Source organism: Tachypleus tridentatus, chromosome 11 (genome assembly GCF_004210375.1).
Source record: "Tachypleus tridentatus isolate NWPU-2018 chromosome 11, ASM421037v1, whole genome shotgun sequence".
In the NCBI taxonomy this organism is placed as follows: domain Eukaryota; kingdom Metazoa; phylum Arthropoda; class Merostomata; order Xiphosura; family Limulidae; genus Tachypleus; species Tachypleus tridentatus.
In genome coordinates this window covers 86,793,300-86,811,105 of record NC_134835.1, presented here as the reverse complement: position 1 = coordinate 86,811,105, position 17,806 = coordinate 86,793,300, and the positions used below count along the sequence as shown (strand labels likewise).

Here is a 17,806-nt window from a genome sequence, read left to right as displayed (position 1 = left end):
GAATGATTTTTATGTAAGATTATAAATATATATAGGCCCGGCATGGCCAAGCGCGTAAGGCATGCATCTCGTAATCCGAGGGTCCCGGGTTCACGCCCGCGTCGCGCCAAACATGCTCGCCCTCCCAGCCGTGTGGGTGTTATAGTGTGACGGTTAATCCCACTATTCGGTGGTAAATGAGTAGCCCAAGAGTTGGCGGTGGGTGGTGATGTCTAGCTGCCTTCCCTCTAGTCTTACACTGCAAAATTAGGGACGGCTTGGTGTAGTGGGCTAACAACCTCCTCACTTTAATACCTGTTGAAGAATCCGCAAGCGATTGTAGCCCTATGTTCCTTGATGGAATGGAGAGTTGAATGAATGAATGATAAATATATATATATAATTAATACATGTGGTATTAACGTACCCTGGCGACAAATGTACTACTAAACGTGTTTTCTGCGAAAAAATGTTTCGACACTTTACAAATTATTTGCTTATACTTGTAAGGATAAGAAGCTTTGAGATAAATAAAAGCGATTAGAAGAAAGTTAAGCCTAACATTTGTTTCCTAACAAGCCGAAGCTAAAAGTTTATGCATGAAATATAGTCGGGCATGTATAATAGGTCTGCCTGCACCCCATGATCCTCTGAAACCAACTTTTTTTGAAAGTTTTTTGGATAATTTTGAAGATTAAATATGTTTCAGGTTGCGCTTTCATGGTATAAGGGAGTTTTCGGTCCATTTTCAAAATGGCCGCCACCGAAAATCGTAAAATTACACAATATATATGAAATGATCATTATTTGCATCCACTTGGCCTATAATATTTAAATTGTTGTTATTCACAACAATTGGACCAAAATATGAATTTTGAAATTTTGTGACATGGCAGTAATCCAAGATGGCGGCCAAATTTTGGTGCATTTTCGCAAAATCGTTCATAACTTTTGAACCAGTTAACGTATAAAGTTGATTTTGGTGTCTAACCATATGTTTTGCCACATAAAAAATTCAACAGAACCATAATTAGAATGATTCATCCAACCCTAGTCATATAAGCAACATATTAACTGTGCACAATGAGTGCAAAGTGATTCATGCCATTTTCCGAAAAACGCCCTATTATTCCACTCTATACTCAATGCTTCGTACATTTGATTTCCAACACTTTTCTGAACTAGGTACATAACAAATGACCTTATTCTGCTGTTTTATAAGATAATATCAATATTTTATATGGTATTAATATCACTGCATACAAAGAAAAACCAAGTGAGCATTCATAAAACTTTAATCAATGTAATCAAACTTTACATTGGTACAAGAATAACCATTTGAACATGAACAAACAAACAAAATATCATGAAACCACACTGTTTCTTTATACTTCATTGTCCAAGTCGTCGTCTGGGAGAAGAACTCAATATCTGGCCCATCCTCATCAGATTCGTCTTCACTCTCATCATTGGCTATATTGACGTCCAAAATATCTACCAAACTGGCAGGCAGAACAGGCCCCTCAGACCACACCGGATCTAGGACACCATCATTGAGGACCCATCCGTGATCTGTTGGGGGTGGTAGCTTTAGCATTCTCACGTCAGAACGCTTCCACTGCGCAACACGATAGTTGACCCGTTTGATGTGTGGTAAAAGAGATCGGTGGCACGGTGGTAGTTTGGACAGGTCTACCTTTGACTGAGATGTCAGAATTTCGCCTTCACCAACCATCTTGTTCAGCATGAGTTCCCTCACAGAATCAACACTGCTGAGTCGTGGATATCCATACATCAAGCATGTGAACTTCTCTAGCTCATTGGATAAGTCGCTGCTGACTGTCCAGTCCTCGCCAAGTTGACAGAAGGTGGCCTGGTAACAAGGGGACTTCTCCAGCTTCTTCAGTGAGGTTATTTTGCCTTTCCCCTTGAAGGAGCAGTTTGCATCTTCTCCTGTGAAGACATATAACCCCAGAAGGCACTTGCAGTATTGTTCCCCCAACTCCTCAGCAAGCTCAGTTATGCTCAAGACACGTCTCTTGTCTCCACTGCCTGTGTCAAACAGGATAGTTATTTTGAAGATATGTGCAAAATACAGAAGAATCAGGAATATATCGCTGTCTGGACTCCGAACCACCACCTGATCATACCCTTGTTCCTCTGCATGTGCTATGTACAAGACGATTCGTGTGCCTGTTTCTTCTTGACACGACTGCAGATTCTTAACTTCATCTTGGATTTCTGCCATGTCACAAAATTTCAAAATTCATATTTTGGTCCAATTTGTGCTTTATACATAAGTGAATAACAACAATTTAAATACTATAGGCCAAGTGGATGCAAATAATGATCATTTCATATATATTGTGTAATTTTACGATTTTCGGTGGCGTCCATTTTGAAAAGGGCCCGAAAACCCCCTTATACCATGAAAGCGCAACCGGAAACATATTTATTTTTCAAAAGTATCCTAAAAACTTTCAAAATATTTGGTTTCAGAGGATCGTGGGGTGGGGGAGGGTGCAGGCAGACCTATTATACATGCCCGACTAATAAATTACAAAGTTATAAATATATTGCTAATGTTACTGGCAGGCAGTGCATTCAGTAATACCAGTCATTTTTGTCTCTCTTTTAATATCTTTTTAGTCTTTTAACAGAAAATAAATGTTTACATTACGATAATAAATGAATTACCATGTGCAATAAGACACAAAAAAGTGGTATTAATATGCCTTTTTACTTTGTAAAAATAATAAAACTGGGCATCTTTCAAATTTTTAATTTCTTTTATTTTCTCATCACTTCACGCATCTGTTTACCATGTGTTTTAAAATTTTGTTAAGAATACCAAAAAACAATGTATACTTAAATTATATTAAGAATTACAAAACTATATACTTGAATTGTGTTAAGAATACCAAAAAATGTAACTTGAATTGTGTTAACAATACCAAAAACAATGTATACTTAAATTGTGTTAAGAATACCAAAAACAATGTATACTTAAATTGTGTTAAGAATACCAAAAACAATGTATACTTAAATTGTGTTAAGAGTACCAAAAACAATGTATACTTGAATGAACACTGACAAACTATTTATTCGTAGCCCAACTCATTCTTTCTTTCTTTTGTTCTTAAAAGTAGAAAATGATATTTTACAATATGTCATTTGTTGTGTCATCAATATGATTCCCAACACTAATTACTGGAAAGCATTTATTATACATCGCAGGTTACAACACATATCTGAGGGTTGTCTACCAATCATGTTTTACTACAACAAAAAGTAACCCAAAAATGAGGGTAAAAGGCACGTTTTATTATGTTATGCATTCTGAAAAAACTTCAAATAACCCGCAGATACAAACTTCTATCTTCGAAACATTTTCTTCATTAAAGCTGAAACGCATGTCATAGCATTCTTAAGACAACCGAAACAATACTATGCTATTTCTGAACACTAAACGTACTAAACTACTAAATTACTTCGCTGGCAATAAAAGGTGACTTTAAAGTTTCTAATAATTCAATTCCCGGTATTATAGATATACTAAAAAGGACAGGGCCCACCACATATAAAAATTAACAATATGTTTACGTGTCCTGCACGTTTAGATTGTCAGAAAATATATAACACACGTTTATTGATTTAGTAGCGAAAAAACGCAGCAATTCCTCATGGTGAAAAACAGGAGTTAAACGGAATGTTGATAGTTAAGTCACGTTTATTTTGGCATAACCGTTAATACAGACGTCACATCTTTCACAAAATTTTCTCCAAGGTTTAACAAAATGGGAAAACAGTTATCAGGCCAGGTGAACCGAATAATGCATTTGCACAGCTGGTAGATGTTCTCTATATTCAAAAGAATCGGTTGAAATTTCAGGGAGTTTAAAGAAGTAATCGAAAATACAAACACCGCGATACAAATATAAAAAAGCTGTTGGAAACAATGAATGCATAAAATATGATTGCTATATTCTTAGTGGAGTAAAACTGGCATTCAACAACCGAGATCTTCATAGTAAGGATAGATTTTTATAAGAGGATGAATACAATGAAACTTCCACATATATGTATTAAATAAGTAAAGTCAACGTTTAATAGTACAGAATAAATATTTAAAATGAGACTTCCAACAATCTTAATATAGAATAAAAATTATTTTACTTGATAATTTTACTGTATAAAGACAAAATAAATACTGTGAGACTGAGAAGAGTCTCAAACAATTTATATGACTCGAGCACTTATTGGAGACAATTTCACTTTAAATATTTATTATGTACTATTAAACGTTCACTTTATTTCTTTATTACAGTTGTGTGAAAATCTTCACAAGTGTCGTTTTAATCTCGAAAATAAAATTTTATTTACAATAAGCAGCTACAAATGACGTACATCCACCAGTACACCAACACCCACGTGAACAACAGATATAGGTGATATTTTGCAAGTGAAACGAGAGTATTTGTTTTTAATAAATTAAAATATTAAACTCAATCAAAAATAAAATACAAATCAATACATAATACCAACTCGGCATGACTGATTTATTGAAAACTAAAACTAAATGTGTCTGTAGAAGACGTGTATTGAATACCAAGAATGAGAATACAGCGCACATAAATATAATGTCATCTGGTTCTTATTCATTGAAACTTCTGAAGTACTCACCTAAGGTTGACAAACAGGTATTCATTATTCTAATATAAAAGCTTAAGTATATGATTTAGGTGTAGATGTAAAACAATAATCACAGAGCAAATCGCACGTGTCTTATTGTGTATAAAACACAAATCTAAAACAAAATTAAATTATGTATTCATTGTATGATCAATAAGTAACAGAATGAAGAGTTAACGGGTGGCGATGTGCATTTACTTTAAACTTCCACACAGTATTTTCACTTAAATTGCAATAAAAAACTTCGGAAACTTGATACACTAACATCACTGTAGAAACAAAATAGAAAGATATTAAAATCATCTCTCTTCCAGAAGTTTGTTTTGAATTTCGTGCAAAGCTGCATAGGACTATCTGCATTAGCCGTCCCTAATTTAGCAGTGTAAGACTAAAGGGAAGGCAGCTAGTCATCACCACCCACTGCCAACTCTTAGGCTACTCTTTTACCAATGAATAGTGTGATTGAACATCACTTTATAATGCTCCCACGGCTGAAAGGGTGAGCATATTTGGTGCGACGGGAAATCGAACCCTCGACACTTGGATTACAAGTCGAGTACCTTAACCACCTGGCCGTTCCGGGCCTTCAAGAAGCTCTTAACGTGACCAAACTGAAGACTTGTCATCAATACACTGTTTTAATAAGACGAGTTTTTCTTTTGTTCACGTACTTTCATTCATATAGAACACAGATATTAACCGAATATGGATATATATATTAGACAAGTTATAAAAATAAAAAATAAAATAACTGAAGTCACATTCGGTTTTCATTTTTTTATTTATGTATTGAAGTACCATATTTTTGACTTTAAATAGTTAGAAAGATGTACTTATTCGAAATATAATTATAACTTATGAAAACTATACTTTTTTGTGATACATTTGTTGATTTCTTCCTTAAAAACAAATAAAAGCTTTGGCAATTAAAAATCAAATTATCTGTTTATTCAGCCAAGTGTAAAGGAAACATTGAAAAATTGGCCACGAATTGTAAGAATGCTTGGAATTTTCAACCGTTCACATAAAATGTGAAAACTACTTTTTTTGCTTTAGATGTTTAAGTTATTTTTTAAATAAATATTGGAAGGTTTGACAATACTCGGTTTCGTGTTATGAATTAAAATGTTATCACATGTTTGAAACTGTGATTTAATTGAAACGTTAAAATGAAAAAAGAAAAATACCTTTATTGTTATAGGGCACGTACTTTTAAATGTCTTTGTTTGTTTGTTTTTTAAATACATCGGTACACGATTTATATTTAAGCTGTGCCCACCATGGATTTCAAAACCCGATTCTTAGAGTCAAATGTCCATAGACTTGCCGTTGAGCCGCTGGAAGGGGCAAAAATAGAAATGGACCTACGTGACACAACAAATAAAAACCAGAATGGATGTATCATTGTTCTAGCAAGTTACATTTCCTTTTTCAAACTAAATTGTAAAATTTCTTGAAACCAATTAGTGGATTATCAAATATGCAAGATTTCACAAGTTGAGCTCGTGAAAATAAGCAGTTTCCTACGGAACCAACCGTTACTACTAAAACATTGGCTACTCAAATACTGTCTGTAGAGTTATTTATTTATTTTATATGTTTATATATTTAAGATTATCCGATTATATTCAAAGTGTGATACAACTTACGTATTAGTAATATTTTTCTCTTTTCTAGTTACCCAACATGGCTAGGTGGTTAAGGCACTGGACTCGTAATCCGAGAGCCGCGGGTTCGAATCCCCGTAACACCAAACATTCCACCGTAGGGGCGTTATAATGTGCGCTCAATCCCACTATTCGATGGTAAAAGAGTTGTCCAAGAGTTGGCGTTTGGTAGTGATGAATAACTGCCTTCCTTCTAGTCTTACCCCTGCTAAATTAGGGACGACTAGTTCGTGTAGCTTTGCGCGAAATTCAAGCCAATACACCGAATTAGACAAGAATCTTATGTTAAATGCAAAAAAAAACTCAAATTGAAAAGAAATTGTTTTATTCTTTCATAAGTGTTATTTCTTAAAGTCTATCGGCTTCTGTTGAAAGTTACACGGACACTGCATATTCTGTACCATTATAGCTTGCAGATAAAAAAAAAACACATTTATTTACCTTTACTAATCATGCTCTTTTAAGGTGATTACTGATCAATTATAAGAAATAACTGCATACTATTAATTATGGCCAGGTAGTTAAGGCACTTCCCTCATAATCTGAGGGTCACGCGTTCGAATCCCCGTCACACCCCGTCACTCTTTCAACCTTGGGGTGTTATAATGTTACAGTTAATCCAGTTATTCGTTGGTAAAAGAATAGCCCAAGAGCTAGCGGTGAGTGGTGATAACTAGCTCCCTTCCCTCTAGTCTTACGCTACTAATTTAGGGACGGCTAGTGCAGCGAGCCCTCGTGTACAACTATTAGTTGTACGTTGATTACGTCTTTGAGGAACTTAATTTACTTTTTAACAATCGTATCAAAATATGTATTAGTCATATTCAAAGTGTTTTTAACCTAAACGTTGTATTATACGAAACGTGAGCAAAACGTCCAGATCACAAACCCCTGAAGTCCAGGTACTATCTTTCTATTTAAGAACTACTGACTATAGAAAATTCAACCCCTCAGCAGAACTTGCCGTCTGTACAAATACTTTTAACCAAATAGTACAAAAGACTACCATAGTTATAACAATTGTGCAACCCGACATGCTAACTGCACTGACACGCTCAGCCCTAAAAACTTACGAGTTGTTGATAGTAATAGTTACGTCTGTCGCGGTATTGTTAAAAGATAAGTTTATTACTATTTTTAAACTTAACATCAGTATGGAAAACCTTGTTAATTGAATAAAATAACCTCAATTTGTCACTACTATGTATCAGATTTATAAATATTTACACATCACACACACACAAAAACTAATAGCACTTCGACCTTCCTAGTTTCTTCAAATACATATAACGTTTAAAAACAAACATAGAATAATAAGTTATATTAGTTTTGATTTTGAACTCCGATGACAGTTTTTTTTTAAGTGAACATTATAAAACCCTAAATAATATATAGTTCAAATATTATATTGTTTCAATCATGTTTGGGTACCATTCAAATAGAATAAATATGTATAATAGGCAGGTGTTGACACTTGACTTTTGCTGGTTTGACAATAATTGACCACAAGGAAAATAATTCTATAAAACCCACTTGTTCATAAATAATGGGAATTCACATCTACCAAAATATAAGGTCTCACTCCAGATTAATCATTGTATATTTAATAAAATGCTTATATTAATAAGGAGAAATATAGCTTTACATAAAATCTTATATTTGGCACTATACCAACACGTGTGCAGAGAATACTTATATTCTTAAAAGGCTAAATTTCGCATATCCTGCAAGTTTAATTTTAAATTGTGGGTGAACAATAATCAAGTATAACATAATATTGATGATGCAATACGATCTAAACTTAAGAGACAACGAAGTTGTTAACAATGATAGTGTAATACATACTTAAAATATGCCCATAATGTGCGCGTCATAAACTCTATTAAACTATCATCCAAATTAATTAGAACTGTTAACATGAGGATATGTAAAGTTTAAAGTTTATTTGATACTTTACTGCGCTTAATCTAGACAACTAACTAATCTGAAACTCATCTTAATCAGACAAACAATGTTATAAAAGTTCAACGAAGCATATTCTTTTTAACTGCTTCATTTTTTAAATAACAATAAAGAAATTAATTAAGTTTTCTGCTAGCTTTTGACATCCGTTATTCATCTTCCAGGGTCCTCTTCAAACATGTTATGTGTTAAACTTAATATGACTAATTTGTCACATATAAATATGAATACTATGATATAAAAAAATCTCAAATGATTAAGAAAATGTGGTTAGGTATTCATTTTGATTTTTTGGAAACATTAAAGTTTTAAAATAAACATTCTTTAACTTTATGTTGTTCGGTTTTAAATGGTTTGCGGTTTGCTAATTCCAGAACTGCTTTCAGAATTCCTGTTGCTGTTTGTCTGAAAAGCGTCCATAAACATTATGTTTGTTATTTAAATAACTGCAATGAAAGTTACACTAATTTACGGAAATCTTCAGAACGTCTCTCGCTAATAGATCAGATGGAATTTGTTTAGAAAAAAGAACTAACATCGTTGGAAAAAAGTAAATCCATTAACTCGAATGTAAAAAAACGTGGGTTAAGTTTCAAGTCATTACGTTCGTGAGAAAGATCGAAATAACTAGATTTCTCCAATTATAACATTTGACGGAGCTTATGTTACTTAATGTTCTGATGGACTTTTTAATCTGTCTACTTGTATCATAGTAAGAGCCAGTACAGCCAAATCTAATTACAATAATTATATACTTTACTGCTGGTGCATCGGAACATTTTTAAAACGTGTACAAATTTCTTTTTTTTCTTTGTTTTACGGAATGTCATCAAATAACGTTAAAGACAAAAACTCTTCACATGAGGAAAACAAATATTTGTATGTAGGCATTTTGAAAATGAATTAATTGTTCTTGCTAATTATTGTGTAACCGTAGCAGAAGCTTGAAGTAAGGCAATATTAAAAGTATGTATGTTTGTGCATATATTTCAGATGTAAATTTCACCAAAGCTTTGTAGTGTATTGTACAGAAACGTACCTTACATACCTCAGAATTAATTTTAACAATCAACAAACAATCGCTGAGTAAAAATGTTATTAAATCAACGAACAAAATGTAGGTTAGTCGAAGACAGTCGAGGGAATATTAGAAAATAACACGTTATTCCTGAAGTAGAATAAATTGCATCTCATAAGTTTGGTCCGTAAAACAAACCTGTACAAACAATGTAACGTGCCAATTATCTTCCATTATTGAATGCTATAACCAAGAACTGCGTAAAAACAGAGAATTCCTGTATATTCAGTACTCTATAAGATGTATATAGAAGAGAAAATTAATGTTTCTAGCTAAGGCTTTAGAAAAGAAAGCCAGACATAAAACCTGCATAAAACAAGGATACTATGTATCAGTATGTCGCTTTAGTAAAATCATACTTACATAATTGATGATTCACTGAAATCCTCAATGTTTGTTCTGTCATGAGTTCATGAAACCATAAGAAAAAGGGTTTAATGGACCAAATGAGAAGCGAGCACCAAGGGTTTTGAAATTAAAACCATTTTTTATCTCTTCATTAGATTGTGCCAATTCCTACACGTTTTCTTTGTCCAGGTGTGATGTATAAACACGTTAGTACCAACAGTAGAAACATGATGCTACTTTAGACATTTCTGACTAGTTGCATCGACATTGTGATCAATATGTTTATTAACTATTCCGCAAATCAAAAAGGAGGTTCATTTTGGCGATGCTAATATGAGTTGAGCACTAGTTATATATATATATATATAGTTATATATTCTTCAGCTGAAATAAGTTTGTCTCCTAGAGCTTCAACTAAATTATGAACAGAATAGCTAAACGTTTTTTTAAAAATTTGAAAAAAATTACATTATATTAACTTTGACTTCATTAAGAAACAAAACTAAATTAATCCCGTAATCCTGGCGGTTTTAGTGGATTAAGCTATAAATTCACGTAAAATCTCAATAAAATACGAATTATGTTATTTTACCATTTTCGTACCTGTCCGTTATTGATATGTTAAAGGCTGATTTTATTTATACTTTAACGTTAACGTTTAATAATCGAAACATTATAGTTTTTATGATATGCAAATATAATACTTATTGTAAAACTTACAGTAAAAAGAAAAATAACTTTATTTGAGCGATTTGTCCAAAATGAATAAAACTTTAAGAACTGAAGAATTCTAAACGAATGGTGGACAAACATCGAAAAAGATAACACAAATGCGATTCACCTAACATAAAATAAGAATTTAAAGATGCAAAATTAACGAACTGATGACCTCAAAAGATAAATAGAAGTGATTGTTTGTTTTTAATTTCGCGAAAATTACAAGAGAGCTATCTGCACTAGCAGTCCCTAATTTAGCAGTGTAAAACTATAAAGAAGGCAGGTAGTTATTACCACCCACCACCAACTCTTAGGCTACTCTTTTACCAACGAATAGAAAGATTGGCCGTCACATTATTATAAAGTCCCCACGCCAGAAAGGGAGAGCATGGTTGATGTAACGACGATTCGAACCACCCACTTTCAGATGAGGAGTCGAGTGCGGTAACTACCGGACCGATAGAAAAGAGAAAAATATTACTAATACGTAAGTTATATTACACTTTAATATAATCAGATAATGTTAAATATATAAACATATCAAATAAATAATGAAATATTATTTCATCTATAATATAATTCAAGATGTGTCTGTCCATTATAAAGGTGGCCCGGCATGGCTTAGCGTGTTAAGGCGTGCGACTTGTAATTTGAGGGTCGCGGGTTCGCATCCTCGTCGCGCCAAACATGTTCGCTCTTTCAGCCGTGGGGGCGTTATAATGTGACGGTCAATCCCACTATTCGTTGGTAAAAGAGTAGCCCAAGAGTTGGCGGTGGGTGGTGATGACTAGCTGCCTTCCCTCTGGTCTTACACTGCTAAATTAGGGACGGCTAGCACAGATAGCCCTCGTGTAGCTTTGTGCGAAATTCAAACAAACCATTATGAAGATTTTTCGACTTCCCTTCCCCTGATCACTATAAAATATTCAGAGATTCTCTGGTATACCTCATGAGGATTCGAAGACCTTATAGTTCTTGACAGTTTATTTCAGTGTTTCCCTTGTTACTTGTGGTGAACGATGGTGAAATTTCACCACTATTCTGATAATGAAACCATAGTCCCAAAGTGCGAGTGTGATTTTTTTTTTTCGGAAACGGTACACGAGCTATGCAATCTCGGATCTACAGGCCGACAAGCCAATCATTTGACTCAGTTCTAAGCAGTATATGAAAAATCTTTATGTATGCAGATACATAATTCAGTTTTGCCCAAAGAACTTGAAGAAAAATAGAGTAAAACATCTGAACGCTATTCGTTTTTTATTTATCTTGCATGTTATGATTATGGGTACCAGTGCTTACGCTGCCGAGGGTTCTATTTCCAGAAGAAGAAATAAAATATCACATATTTTAATAATACATAAAAACCTCTTGAATACTAAAAATGATCGTTGTCTATGTTGAACGGGTAAAACAAAATGTGTTTGAATAGCGTAAAGACTAGGCTTCTGTGAACAAGAGTAACATCGAGATAATACATCCAATACATTATCAAAATCATGGAAAGGTAGATAATCACTTTATACAGTATGTAAGTTTCCGTCTTCAGTTACATGGAACTGTCCATGGTGAGAATGTCATTACATCAAAATAAGCATTAAATGTGCAACAGTTGTAAATCTAGCAAATTTCGTCGTTTTCCTCGCTTGAATTATCACATATTCAAGCAGCAAAATAAAAGTCTTACACAGTCATTTCGTACAAGAGTGAATAACTAAATGCAATGATGTGACAGATATTTTTTGAAAATTTGGAAACAAAAGAAATATTTCTTAACTAAAATACAACCAGAGAACAGTTTATGATTTTACATAAAATGTATTCCCAATTTCGAATAATAAATCGTTTAAACCACAAATTAGAAGTACATACTACAACTTTAAAATGTGATTTATCTCGAAGAACTATAATTCACCAGTGAAACCTTTTTATATACTTTAAACCACGGAGTCGATACTATTATAAAAAGCATCGAAAAAAAGATCTTTGATTTTTAGTAGTCTATACTGTTTGCACTAAATCCAGTAAATTATTCACACAAAACAATCCAGTATTTCTAACAACAAAGCACCGTAACTATTCGTTAAAAATAGTTTAACCGATTATTATACAAAAAGAACAATACTGCTAACATGAAAATCGTTGATTAGTGTGAGTGCTAAAATTCATATCGTTACATATTTACATTATTATTATGAAAATTTATCCTATTTTAACACACACATTACAGTTTTATTCCTTTTGAAATTTATATAAAAGATTAGATTAAGCACTTCTAACATGTCTATTACAGAATACATCAAACTCAAATACCTACATATTAATTTATGAATTGTATATAGTGTTTGGTTTCTATTATGTTTGTAGATTTTGGCAATTTCTAGTTTATTAACTTGTAAATAAATTAGATAAAAAGAGAAATGCGAAACCTTGAACTTTTATAATGATTTTATTCATTTAAATATCTTGAATATCAGCGAATCTTTAATTACCATAAGTTTTGTTTTTAACAAATATAAAAATTATTTGTTGAGGGTTAATTAGTTGTTCCAAAAAGATGCAACTTGATAAATGAGATGCTGAACGTGATCAATGTAGAGGAAATCAACAGCGCTTTAACATCGTATTCATCTTCAAAATTCATTGAAGAACTTTATAAGAGCAGAAATAATAGCAGACGTCCCAATAAACAAATTTTAAATATAGTCTTGAGTCAAGAAGTTATTTTTTATGATAACTAAGTGGTAAATATGTATCTAAAGTTCACGTTAATTCGAGTTTTCACGAGAAACAACAGAATTAAACTATGAGAGTAAATGCTATCATTTAGTTTTAATGTCGAATAGTCTCAACATAATATCGTCCCCAGGTGGCAAAGTGGTATGTTTGCGGACTTTGAACTCTAAGAATCACGTGCCGATACCCGTAGTGGGCAGAGCATAGATAGCCCATATAATTAAGTAAGAGTTTGAAAACCCTTGTTGTTTTACCCATACAGTAATGATGTCCTGTACGCTGAGAAAACAAACCCAAGACTCTATCTCCTTCTTCATTTATTCGTCTTCTTTGATTTCATGGTACAAGATATCTTGAAAACAATTGTCATTATATTATTAATGTATGTTGCTGATTTATTCGCCAACCCTAGAAACTTTCATCATGATTTTAAACAATAAATTTGTTGAAATTAAGTTTACTTTAGAATATTAACAAGACAACACACATTACTTTTATTCGTACGTTGATACTTTACAACTGTGACACACATCATTGTATTTGTTTTGAATTTCGCGCAAAGCTATTCGAGGGCTATCTGCGCTAGCCGTCCCTAATATAGGAGTTTAAGACTAGAGGGAAGGCAGCTACTCACCACCACCCATCGCCAACCCTTGGGCTACTCTTTTACCAACGAATAGTGGGGTTGACCGTAACATTATAACGCCTCAACGGCTGAAAGGGAGAGCATATTTGGTGTGACGGGGCTTCGAACCCGCGACCCTCGGATTACAAGTCGAGTGCCTTAACCATCTGGCCATGCCGGGCCTCACATCATTCTGATATTCATGTATTTATTCTAGTTTACCTATTTTTTATTTAACATTTGTTTAAGATGTGTGTAAGAATGTGTCGAGACCTCCTCTAAGAATCATGCATAAATAGAAAACCTACATACAGATCACATGACGTAGTTAAAAGGGTATAAATATGACACTATTATGTCTTACGATTCACTTTTAAAAATAACGTCGAAACATCGAAATATACTGAGCAAATTTTTTGAAGACAAAAGATTGGCCTGGATTAACAATGTTTTAATTGTGTATCTGTTTAACCGTTTTCTGTTGTTTATTATTTTAACACGATACTTATCTTTGATCTATTAAACCAAACACATTTGATAAAATAAAAGTAAACATAAAATCATGAAATATTTTTAGTGGCAGGTTTTACTTCTCTGAGAGAATATAACAAACTGAGATCTGCTTTTGGAATAAAAAAATCAATATAACCTTAAGCAAACCTTTCAGCATTAACACGATTTAATATTAATCGAAAACGAGTGGGAATAGAATATAAGTCGTTAAATTAGCTCTTCCTTACAAAAGGAGACACTGGCAAGGACTGTACGACACAATCTCTACAAAATAAGCTCACTTAGGTATAATGAACCGAGCTGTTTCTAAAGAATTTAATTAATGAAAAAATATTTGACGCACGACGTTTTATCCAATTGAAAAGGATTCACCTGCACCTAGCTGGGCCAAACTCCAGCATTAAATATTAATGATTTTATCAAAAATTGGAAGCATAAAATAAACTGTATGGAAAACATAATGAATTTAAGATGTATGTCAGTTTAGTTTCAATTAATATGAGTTGATTGGTCACAGAAGAATTTTAATAACTATTCTAAACGCCCTACGTTAGTACAGCGGTATGTCTCCGGATTTACAACGCTAAAATCAGGGGTTCGATTCTCCTCGGTGGGCTCAGCAGATAACCTGATGTGGCTTTGCTCTAAGAAAATACACACACACACTATTATAAACCATGTTGCTTTGTGAATTGTTTAAAATATGGTGAAAATTAGCGTTAGAAACAATATTTTAGATACTACGGATCTCTACAATGGATATATATATATATATATATTTAACTTTCATTTACGTTAGATTTCAAAAACGTATGCTCTAAGCCAACAGATATGGAATACGTTTTTGTTTAAAAATGCATTTGGTGGAAGAACGTGTCGAATTCAACTTTGAAACAAACTTGTCAACCATCAATGAATATATTTTCACAAACACTGACCAAAACAAAGACAAACATAAAATCATTGCCGTTGTCTTTTTTCCTATTATCAGTTTTGCGCATGAGCTGTATTATATTTGAACAAAACCATTCAATACGTGTTTGTATTTTTAAATTAGTACATTACAAGCAAAAACCTAGATTTTCAGCTTATAAATCGAAAGCTTATCTCTGAGATATTTCAACATTTCCACAAGATCACCTGTAGCCGTTTTTTCACCAAAAATGAATTATCATAACCTATTCTCATAAGATGACTTCTTTATCTCTAGAATTATCCGATAGCCCTCCTTTAAATCCTTTACAATAAACTGATATCCTACCATGTCATGTCCAGACTTGTACACATGATTCCAGGTGTGGCCTATCTAGTGATTACGTAAAGAGATAATTACCTAAGTTAAATAACGAGAAAATTTGTAAACAATATTTCTATTCATTCTATTCGTTGACCTCAACTAAATTAATTTTGAAATTTAATTTGTATAACTTAAATGCATTATGTTACACAAACATCATATACCTAGTATTTGCCGAACTATCAACTTATTTATGTCATTGCACAGTACTTCAACATCCTCAGAACAGATAAAATACACAGTAGTTTAATGTCATCTGGTAACTTTACTAGTTCATTATACCTCTAGAAATATTATTAATGTAACTAACAATAACCAAAGGTCCAAGTATTAACCATAGAAGCACTCCACTGGTAACAAGGTTCAAGTTTTGCTATCTCTTATCCAACCATTCTTCAGTCCAATTTATCAGTCTTTTCCAAACACCTACTAATGGGATTTCGTAACCAATCTTTTGTCATCTTAATATATCTTTTTGAAATATTAAGTATACTACATCCCCTTTCTATTATCCAGATAATACCTGACATTCTCGAATAAAGTTGATAAATTAGTTTGGGAAGATTATCCTTCAGCGAATCCGTACTGAGTTTCTTTTATGATATTAAGTTTCACTATATGGCTGTAATAAGTTTCTTTTATCTTGCTCTAGAATTTGTCTCATTACAAAAAAACTAAATGGTCTATAATTTTAAGTGTAATTTTTATTTTTCCCTTTAAACATAGAAATAAAATTAGTAATCTTTCAAACCTCAGGCACCCTTTCACTAGCTGTCTATTGGTCTACCAAAAATTAAAGAGAATAATTCACGTATTTGACCTCTTTTAAATGTTTTGGGGACAAAGATTGTCTGGTCATAATACTTGACCAAGATGTTTGCATATTTTGTAGCAAATAAGATCATTTTTATTAAGATGGAATACAAATACACTTACCACTGTGAAATTGAAAAAACGTATGTTACATTAAACATCTACATATGTAATTTGTATAATGAGACAGGATTTGTGGATGTCATAAACGATTTATTAGAATATCAAACAGGTTTATCAGATACCTGTAGAAAGCTTTGTAATTCAGCATTTCATATATCACTGTCACAACAAAACCTAACCAAAACACAGAAAACGACAAAATATCAAATTAACCTATTATAAATAGCGTCTTTAACCTTATATCAACTCATATTCAACATTTAGTACTTGGCTGGTCTTTCTTATACTCTAGTAACATCCACAATGAAGCATGGCATGCTGTTGATGAGGTTATTGATGTAATCCACCGTGATTTTATCCCAACTTCTCACTAGAAGGCGCTGTAACTCAACTACGGTAGCTGTTTATAGATTGTAGTTTAACATTTACCAGCTTAAGTCTGCCTAATAGTGCTCAGTGGGATTACAATCTGGATACTTTGTTAGCCATGGCAATCTAACAACATCCTCCAGGTCGAGACAGTCTTATACAATACGCAAGTTGTGGACAGTGGCATTGCTTTTCAGGAACACAAAGTTGCTGACAAACCTTGCCCTAAATATGGCAAAAATATCTTTTCCATTCGATGAAGTTTCATGATTCTGGATACAGTACCCTGACAATATTCGTCACCTTCATACCATTTCTGGACATTCGAACAATTTGAAGCACATGATTCTACACCCAGTACAGAAACATTGTCTGAACAAAAACGATTATGCCAACACTACAACCTTATATACAAAATAGGTATGCGTGTGTGTGTGTTTTGATGAACAAATGCTGTTACTACTCGAGCGTTTGCTCAGTAAGTACTCCAAGTACGTGGACAATAACATAAATATAAAAATGTATTCAAGCATTATGCTCAAGACTGTTCTTTATCTGTAATCTCTATATCTTTCTTTTCTTTCTTTTATCCACCAAGAGATTGTTTGTTTTTTTGTTTTAGAAGTTCTCAAATTATTGGGATTACAGTATAAAATATCGTTAAACAGCGATGGTCCCCAAGTAATGACACATTGCACTCTAAGAAAAGGATATTTATTAGCAATACTGATTACGAGGTTGATTTATAGCTTCGTTTCTAATTACATAGCTTACTCTGATCGGAATTTAATATTGACTACACCAGTATGTTTATTCCAAATCTCCTAAGCTTCTTCAGAACTCTATAAGTTTAGTTTAAAATCTCTTTAATGAATATATTTAGAGAT

General features: G+C 33.0%; 1 protein-coding gene across 4 annotated transcripts in view; it reads right to left on the bottom strand.

Annotated features, from left to right (window-relative positions):
- Positions 1-17,806, bottom strand: part of LOC143232687 (poly(rC)-binding protein 3-like) — a 227,109-nt gene that overhangs the window by 186,800 nt on the left and 22,503 nt on the right. The window contains exon 2 of one of the 4 annotated variants that reach the window (XM_076468423.1): positions 10,771-10,891. The exons of the other annotated variants lie outside the window; for them this stretch is intronic. The gene's annotated coding sequence lies outside the window, so the exon portion shown is untranslated. The remainder of the gene's footprint in view (positions 1-10,770; positions 10,892-17,806) is intronic. 4 annotated transcript variants of the gene reach the window in all.